Genomic DNA, 10,436 nt, shown 5'->3' on the forward strand with positions numbered 1-10,436 from the left:
AATCCTCTTGCATTTGGTCTCATCTGGGAGGATTTTCTTTTAGTTTGGTGACATACTCATCATAAGTCGGGATGAGAACGAAGGCTGCGGTATTATCGGCTCTCCGGATTGTGATGATCTCTATGGAATTAAGTTGCTGAGGTGCTTCAGCAGCCCAATTTAAGACTTTTTGTTTTAAAGGCACAACTGAAGACTGTGTTTATTATCTAGGGTGTTATTCTTGTAGTCTTCCCTTGGGGAGACATGTATACGCAGATAGACGGAGCAGCCATGGGGTTCCCACTAGGAGTCCTTTGCTAAATTCTATATGGGAACACTAGAAGACGCCATCTTCAACACTACAGGAAAACCTCACATCTACTGCAGATACATCGATGATATATTCGTATGAGTGTAAGACCTTCTGGAATCTACTTATCCAAAACTCAGTGCTTAACTTTACCCAAGATTACCCAGGTCATCTCAAGATAAATAACCTCAAGATAAGATGAGCTCGGAGGCATGGATGGTACACTCCCTTTCCTCGATGTCTTCGTGAGAACCAAAGAAAACACTTTGTCTTTAGTTCACACAAGTTTATACTAAACCCACCAACATTGGAACATGATTGGGAAGGTCATTCCACATTCTGGGTCCCTTGATTTGTAAAGCATTTCTAGTTTGATTAAGTCGTACTCTTGGAATATCAAAACTGCATTTGTTTCTGGTGTGGTGCTCATGGGTTCTGTTACAACCTTCAATGAAGCTTTTGAGGTCAGGATTGGCATTAGATGAGGGAGTAATAGAGCGTTACCAGGGCAGGGCGAGGTACATAATATCTGATCTTAGAAAGAATGCCAACAGTTTTTGAAACTTTTTTTTATATATTTAGAATGTGTCCCTGGAAATTCAGTTTGTGGTCAATGAGAACGCCAAGGACTCATTGTGAGTCCTTGGCCTTGAAGAACAGAGGTGACACCGGCACAGTCAGAGAACGCTGTGTGAACATCAGAGGTCCAACATACTCCCATCGAGGGTAACAAATATTGCCGCAACAAAAGTGGACATCTTCAAGATAAAAGTAAATGTAAGGTTTTGAGGCTAAGTAACGAAGATAGTTACAAGATACGAGCCAGATATGAGACTGGGATTTATTTCTCGAAAAGTTAGCAATAAAATACGCTTTTTAGTTCTTTATTTTTAAATTTAAGACCAGGGATGCTGCCTAATGAAGCTGCAAGCTAAAACACCGTTATCCTATAATGTTCATCTGTAGCTTGACCCTAAACACTCGTTTATTAAACGAATTTATTGTTAGAGTTCATTAGGAATCAATTTTGTTGAAGGCAGAGTTTCCAACAAATACCTTTCTGTGATTGGTTGTTGCGGGGAATGCCAACGCTTATATGAATAAAATGCAAAATAAGAAATACGTCCTTATGCTCAATAACCTTGTTGTTGTACAAAAGAACAACAATTTCTGTTTTATACAAGACAGACATTTCCATCTAACTGAATAATGTAGACCAATAAGAGGACGGAGGCATTGTATCGCCGATATTATTTGTGTGAGGCAACTCCCACTGATGACGTCACAAGTCAGGTAGCCAGCCCATGTTTCTGTAACACTCGTTACATCCTGCAGTATTTAATTATCACTATATTAATACTTTTAAATACTTAACATTTCACTTTTTAGGTAGATTAAAATTGAAGCAGAATGTCATAAGCAAGGATGGTGTGCTGAATAAAGAAGATTTATTAAGTGGATGGAGCCTTTAGCTGATCCCTTCCTGTGATTGGCTGTTGTGTGAATGTCAACAAAGAGTTTCTACCAATGATATGCCATTTATTATGCACCACATACCATCTGTAGGCGGAGCTTGGAACCTCCTACCCGAGCACAGCAACCCGCCTTATGGGTTGCTGTTTGGCTATTTATAGTGCGTTGGAAAAAAACTAGATGGCGTTAGTTGTATTTTGTAGGGTAATTTGTTATAAGTGTAATTTGATGTCAACAGATGGCGTAAGCTGTATCTTATGGCCACTGTTGACCTGCCAGTTGATAGTCACCTTCGATTCAACAGAGCAGAGGAAGTTGTTAAACACATATGGCAAAATCTTACTGAAGCGACCCTACGAGTCATACATACTCATCCTCCGCCCAAGTAAAACAGAAACAAGCATCACTTAGTGGGCCAGCCAGAGGCTTAGGGCCCGCGCAGGATTATCCCTGCTAAAAAGAATAATAAAAAAAAAAAAGTTGATAGTGTTCTCTTCTGCCGACAGATGGCATCAGCTGTGTTATTATTACTTCCGAATTCCCTTTAAACACTGATCTACAAATCCCTTGGCTTATGATAAGGTTTTATACTATTTATGATAAGTATTAGATAACTGGAGTTCCGCAATTACTTTTATTTATCAACTGTTCAGGATATAAATAAATAAATAAATACTAGCCTAGTCCTTGCACAAAAATTCTTTCTGGAGCCTCACCCTTACTAAGGCAACAACCTGGCTTTGTTTTTCACCTCGAACACTGTTCCTCTTTGCCCAAACAACACTATCATTGTTGAGCAATAGATAATCAGGATCAAAATAAGTTGGATACTTAAACACTATGACCTTGGTGTGTATCATACCTTCTTCCGGAGTAACCATCACAATATTCTCAAACCCATCCTTCGTTAGGTGTTCCACAGCCTCTTCTGTCCCAACTGTTATATAGGGCCGGTGAAGACCCTCCTTGAATAGTGGTTCATATTCAAAAAAACTCCTTAGCCAAACGAACCGTCCACTCCAGCTTTTGATGAAAATTCAGTTGACACGCTGTAGGGAACAACAGCCTCTTCCTTCCATTAGTCTGCATCTCCCGCGTCCTGCTGAGCATGGCTTCATTTTTTTGGTCTGTTATTTCCTCCTCACTGTCTCCGTCTCGCTGTCTTTGAATATTTCGCCGTTTATATCTGTTCACTTCTGCTTGATACGGCCTGGTATCATCCCCACTCTCACACTCTCCAGGCCCAGTGGGGCAGGATCGTCCATCACCTAGGCAGACCGCCTCAACCATTTCCTCGATACACAAAGGCACTGTATCACTGCAACAGTCGAGAACAAATTCACAACATTTAGCTGCAGCAGCCACGTGCAAACACGAAGAAACGCTTTACGTAATAGTGGCTTTAGGCATTGTATGTACTAGCTCTATCTATTAATCCTACAAACTTTGTAAAATATCTTGTATGTATGTACCTTACCTAAATAAACATTTATTTATTATTCATTTATAAGATGCGGAGCAACACGTCCTCCTCGCATCATGCAGCAGACCGCACTGTAACATGTAATATTAATTAATAAAAACACACGCCTATCTCCACATGTCTATTGTGTCAAAGTTGACATAAAAAGTAGAAGTAAAGTTAAAGTTGTGTTCTTCTGCCCGAAACGCTAGGCGTGTTAGTGGATTTACAAGAATGTATAAACATCAATGTTATGTACTCTCATAAACCCATTGTACCTTCTTGTATATATATATAAATAAATAAATAAAGTATTTTGGGCGCTCATGTATTTGTGCGCTGGCTGGCGTACACAACTGATCTAGTCTTCAAGTAGATTTAGTCAGTCATAATTTATTTAGGGGGAATAAATTTCTGGGCACACTGATTAATAAAGGGCATCATTAATAATCGTAACATTATATTAATTCATTTTTTGATATCCTCCCTCTGGCATTCACTTAGCAACCATTCCACTTCTGGTAGTAGCTTAGTATACATAGCTTAGTTAACTTCTGTGACTCATTTAACCCATACTTGTGTAAAGGAGGAAATGTATATGTTTATCTCTCAGAATGTTCGGTAATACGTTTATTGCTTGTGATGTGTGTCTATGTATGTATTAACACGATGTACTGAACGGGGTGAGAATAGCTTGAGCTACCTCATCCCTTTGTGTGTATTTTACCTCAATAAACTTATTTCAATTTCAATTTCATTTAACCTATAATTAACTAAGACTATGATTATTGTTTACTTAAGGATTACATTCACACTTCACAAATGTGTGCAGTGTGATTGACAAATGTGTCAATCAATCATCGGGAAGAATGTACGATTGCGAGTTACACGAAAGTAACTAAGCTATAAATAATTGTAATTAATAATAATTGTAAATATTAATTAATACTAAATAATGTTATTTAATAAATTAGTCTCAATTCAAGGCAGAGTTTTCTTCCAGGCACAGAAACTTGTAAATATAAATACAAGATAATAGATAGATCGATAAATAAATAGACAACTTTCACATATTGCACCAAGTAATGGCGAGAGGGAAAAACTAGACAGTATACATTACATTTGAAATTAATAATGGATGAATGGTAATAAATTGGTGTATGTTTGTATGTATACCAGACAAAGTTCATTTAATGGCAGAATTTAGCCATTTTGTGCAAAAACTTTTATATCTCATATTATTAATTATAACAGTAATCGAAAAAAGTCATAGTTTGTATACACAAGAGATGAAGCAGAGAGCCATGAGCTAGAGCGATGTGCTGAGTCCATAAGGAGGCCGAGCTTCCAGAAATACCTTCCTGTGATTGGCTGTTGCGGGGAATACCAACACTCTTTTATGAATAAAATTTAAACTAAGAAATAGGTCCTTGTGCACAACAACAAGGTTGTTGTGAGAATGAACAACAATTTCTGTTTTGCACCTGACAGAAATCTCCATCTAACTGAATAATTTACTCGAATAAGAGGGCAGAGCATTGTATCATTATTTGTGTCAAGGCAACCCCCAATAATAACGTCACAAGTTAGATAGCCAGCCCATTTTTTATATAACATCTGTTATATCCTGCAATATTTAATTATCACTTTATTAACACTTTAAATAATTAACACTTCACTTTTTTGGGTAAATTAAAGTTAAAGCAGAATTCCATAAGCAGGACTGGTGGGCTGAACTAAGATGATTTACTATAAGTGGATGGCACCTATAGCTGATCCCTTCCTCTGATTGGCTGTTGTGTGAATGTCAACGTTTATATGAATAAAATGCAAAATAAGAAATACGTCCTTTTGCTCAATAACCTTGTTGTTGTACAAAAGAACAACAATTTCTGTTTTGTACAAGACAGAAATTTCCATCTTACTGAATAATGTAGACCAATAAGAGGACGGAGGCATTGTATCGCCGATATTATTTGTGTGAGGCAACTCCCACTGATGACGTCACAAGTCAGGTAGCCAGCCCATGTTTCTGTAACACTCGTTACATCCTGCAGTATTTAATTATCACTATATTAATACTTTTAAATACTTAACATTTCACTTTTTAGGTAGATTAAAGTTGAAGCAGAATGTCATAAGCAAGGATGGTGTGCTGAATAAAGATGATTTATTAAGTGGATGGAGCCTTTAGCTGATCCCTTCCTGTGATTGGCTGTTGTGTGAATGTCAACAAAGAGTTTCTACCAATGATATGCCATTTATTATGCACCTCATACCATCTGTAGGCGGAGCTTGGAACCTCCTACCCGAGCACAACAACCCGCCTTATGGGTTGCTGTTTGGCTATTTATAGTGCGTTGGAAAAAAACTAGATGGCGTTAGTTGTATTTTGTGGGGTAATTTGTTATAAGTGTAATTTGATGTCAACAGATGGCGTAAGCTGTATCTTATGGCCACTATTGACCAGCAAGTTGATAGTGTTCTCTTCTGCCGACAGATGGCATCAGCTGTATTATTATTACTTCCGAATTCCCTTTTAAACGCTGATCTACAAATCCCTTGGCTTATGATAAGGTTTTATACCATTTATGACAAGTATTAGATAAATGGAGTTCCGCAATTACTTTTATTTATCAACTGTTCAGGATATAAATAAATAATAAATAAACAAATAAATAAATAAATGTATTTTGCAACTATCCTGTAGCCTAGTCCTTGCACAAAAATTCTTTCTGGAGCTTCACCCTTTACCAAGGCAACAACCTGGCTTTGTTTTTCACCTATATGTGATTTATATTGTATTTTCTTAAATAAAGATAAAAAAAAATTTCCTCGATACACAAAGGCACTGTATCACTGCAACAGTCGAGAACAAATTCACAACATTTAGCTGCAGCAGCCACGTGCAAACACGAAGAAACGCTTTACGTAATAGTGGCTTTAGGCATTGTATGTACTAGCTCTATCTATTAACCCAACAAACTTTGTAAAATCTCTTGTATGTATGTACCTTACCTAAATAAACATTTATTTATTATTTATGTATAAGATGCGGAGCAACACGTCCTCCTCGCATCATGCAGCAGACCGCACTCTGCAGCCTACGGTGTGCATGTGCAGGGATACCATGTTAAGTGATCTTAATACCTATACTTGTATACATATTGTACGTAAGTAGAAGCACACGCACCCAAACATAGTAGTAGGTAAATAAAGTATGTAAGTATAGTTCAAGTTTAAGTATGTTTATTGAGATAAGAAAGAAATACATCTCAAAGGTATAGCTTAGGCTATTTCTACCCCCCCCCCCCAGAATGTAAGTATACAAGATTAGATAATTCATCCCAGAATTATAAATGGTGCACTTAGCAATAATAACGAAGGAAGCATATCGCCTTTGCACATTAATCCTAAATAATTAACATTACTAATTACCAATAATTACCCATTTACATATGTGTCTAACATTACATTACATGAGTAAATGATGAGACAAACTACATGTATACAGAAACATTGAATTTGCTTGCCCAAAACCCTGTGCGTATTATTATTATATACCAGCTCTATCTATAAATCCAAGGTACTTAAGAACATTTCTCTTTTTAGCATCTTCGCAGCGGCTACGTGGGGATGGAGCTCCCCCCCCATTAGTCTGTAATATTATTAAAACGACAAATTATTACATGTAGCCAAACCATTTGAGCTGGAGGGTAGAGCGACGGTCTCGCCTCATGCATGTCGGCGTTCAATCCCCGACCGTGCACAAGTGATTGGGCACCATTCCTTTCCCCCCGTCCCATCCCAAATCCTTATCTTGATCCCTTCCCAGTGCTATATAGTCGTAATGATTTGGCGTTTTCCCCTGATAATTCCCGTCCATTCAAATAATAACATTATTTCACATTAAAAATACTTGGGTATATTGAAATTTGGTAGTGAATTCCAAGCTAGGAATCTCAAGTTCAAGTTCAAATATATTTATTGGTCATTTTGTTTCATGGAAGACGAGAACAGCAGCGAACACGAGCCAGCGCATATGTATATACGAAAGAGTTCGTATATTCAAAATTGTCAGTGAATGAAGTGGCCAAACTGACATTTATACGAATCGACCAGTCCCCGTTGTCACTCCTCCAGTTGCTTCCACTTTCTTTCGACTTGGTCCAGTCTTCAAAGCGCCGCACAACATTAACCTTCTGTTGCTCTTCCTAAATGATTTAAATTTCTATTTGTAATTAAAAATATTATTTTTATAAATATATTAATATCTGAATGTTTTATTACAAAAAAGAAGTAATAATTTAATTTAAATATTTAGTTACAAATGTGGGCGCACATTGTCGGAACTCCCCCCAGCGGGGCTGCATCTTCTCGTACTTAGGTCAGTCTCTAAATCGGAGCACAATATTAATATTTTGCGGCTCTTTTGAACTATTTAACTTGTTAATTGTAGATAATTTAGAGACTGATGAATGCCTAAAAAATACCAAATATTCAGTGCTTAAGTATATACCCCAGAATGTTTGTTTACAAATAAAAACAGAAACTGCACCTGAAATGTAAAAATGTCCCTTGACTATAATATGACGTATATGGGATATAATTACATATAGGTTGCGTGACCCAGTGACCCAAGACAAGAGCGGGGAGTCAGCGAGAGCAATTTAGGAAGACGAGCGCGGTAGTCAAGTGTCTCTCAAGCTTCAGTTGTCTCCCTCGCTTAACTATGGGTAACACAAATAGCGCAAAGGGATCCAAGAGGAAGTTAGACGAGTGCCAGGAACACAATGTTCCCAGGAAAAGGCTCAAGATTGGGGACAAGACAGTTGGATATGAGGTTAGCCACAATGGTGAAGTTCTCACTATTTATCTTCGTCATCCTCCTATACCCACTAGACCCCCATCAATGAAGGGCTTGAAGAAGGCCGCCTTAGAGGGCCATAACTACCTCAAGGTCAAAGTCAATGGAAAATCCTGCACAATGTTTGTTGATTCCGGGACAACAACCAACTGTATAGAGAACCGTACAGCACGAGAACTTGGCTTGGATAAAATGCCATCGTCCAGTCAACGCTTCACAACAGAGTTCTATAACGAATAAAAAACAATGGATTTTAGAATAGTCAAAAATGTTAAGATTCACCCTAAAAATGGCAAAAAGGTGGTTGCCGACGTAGAAATCTTCCCCCCAAACATGGATAACTACTTTGAGCCCGACCCCACACCCGTATTTTTGTTTAGTTATCCACTAATGACAGAATACCACGTCATTCAGTAGTTCCATCACGGAAAGTCGACACTTTATTTTAAAAGACTGAGAAAATTTAAATACAAAGGGTTTGGATTGGCCGAGTCCAAATAGCCATACTTAAGGATAGATCTATAAACCCCTAAAGAACATAACAGCAGTAATAAAATACTTATTGATACAGGCACTCCAGACACGATGGTCTCAGAGCTGTTTCTTAGGAGCATTAATCTACACCATTTTCCGCCCAAAACCCTTCGCATACACGTGGAATCCGATATATACCTGGAGGATAACCTACATGTGCATCCACATCCAAGAGAAGCGTTTCCATTCACCATAGGAACAGTTTTGATGGAGAAGTATCAGTGCATCCTGGACGCCTCCTCGTTTTATTTGTATTTTAATGTTAACAATAAAACATATTTATCTCTGCTCTACTGATGAGATATTTAGCCAAACCTGTCGTGTTTAAAGCCTAGTTAGAAAAAAATGTGTGTGTGTGTTTATTTACAGAGGGGATGATATGTGTGTTGTCAGAAGACAGAATTTGTTATAGTTCTGATAGAAGATTTTTGCCGGGTGATGATGGGCTTGAGGAATTTTTTTAGTTTGTTGGTTCACATCCATGAGTAGACTTTTTTTTGCAGGGATATTCCTGCGCGGGCCCTAAACCTCGGGCTGGTCCACTAAGTGGTGCTTGTTTCTGTTTTACTTGGGTGGAGTATGAGTATTTATGACTCGTATGGTCGCTTCAGTAAGATTTTGTCACATGTGTTTAACAATATCTTCTGCTCTGTTGAATCTAAATTGAAATCTTAATGGGTTTGTAACTGTGCACTGTGTTAGATAATGTTCCAGTGGTATGTCGGGCATTTCTCCACAGTGCTGACATTTCCTCTCATCTTCCGGAACCTGTAAGCTTATTTCCCATGCACATGGGTATCCAAGCCTGATGCGATGTAAGTGTCTGTCTGTTTGTTTATTTACAATATTATTTAGTGTGTGGGGGTTCGGGTCTGAATAGATGAAAGTAGTATCGTCAGCAAATAGTATAGGTTTAAAAATGTTAAGAGACATTTGGCAAATCATTGGTGTAGGTAAGAAATAAGAGAGGTCCCAAGATGCTGCTCTGTGGCACTTCTCAGTGAATGGTAGAGTGGGGAAGGTTATATCACTGATTGCTACATATTGGTGTCTGTTACTAAGATAGGATCGAATATAGTTCAGAGCAAGCCCTCGAATTCCATAGTGGTGAAGTTTAAGTAAGAGGTAGTTATGGTTTATAGTATCAAAGGTCTTCTCAGGTCAACGAAGAGGCCAATTGGGAACTCATTTTCTTCAAGTGCTGTGTAGATTATATCAAGCAGACTAATAATTATATCATTGGTATTCTTTTGGGAACGGAAGCCAAACTGGCATGACTTAATATGTTGAATTTTACAAGGCAGGAGTAGAGCTGTTTATTTTTTTTTTAATATTTGTGGTAGTATCAGTAGATTTGATATTGGTCTGTAATTGTTTATGTCAGCTGTCTCGCCTCCTTTATGAACTGGAGTTACTCGTGCTTTCTTAAGTTAAGGATATAAGGAAAAGTATGACACTTTAGAGATTTGTTGATTAGCAGAGCTATGGGTGGTGCAAGGGCATGAGCGACACTCTTATATACTTGTATCCTATAATAATAATAATATTATTATTATTATTAAATACTACTACTACTACTACTACTACTACTACTAATAATAATAATAATAATAATAATAATAATAATAATAATAATAATAATAATAATAATAATAATAATTATGAACAAATTATATTGCTCCAAAGCGTGAAGAGCACTTTGAAAATTAAGATGTCACTAAACAATTGTACTTTTTTTCTGCATTTCTTTTCCTTCCTCTCTAGAACTTGTCTACCATGTTCCTCTGAGGTTTGAATATGGTAGTGTGGGG

General features: G+C 37.5%; 1 long non-coding RNA gene across 1 annotated transcript in view; it reads left to right on the top strand.

Moving 5' to 3' along the window:
• The window catches only part of LOC138353681 (uncharacterized), a 310,023-nt gene that overhangs the window by 138,912 nt on the left and 160,675 nt on the right, over window positions 1–10,436 (top strand). The gene's annotated exons all lie outside the window — the stretch shown is intronic.

Source organism: Procambarus clarkii, chromosome 59 (assembly GCF_040958095.1).
Source record: "Procambarus clarkii isolate CNS0578487 chromosome 59, FALCON_Pclarkii_2.0, whole genome shotgun sequence".
NCBI classification, from domain to species: Eukaryota; Metazoa; Arthropoda; class Malacostraca; order Decapoda; family Cambaridae; genus Procambarus; species Procambarus clarkii.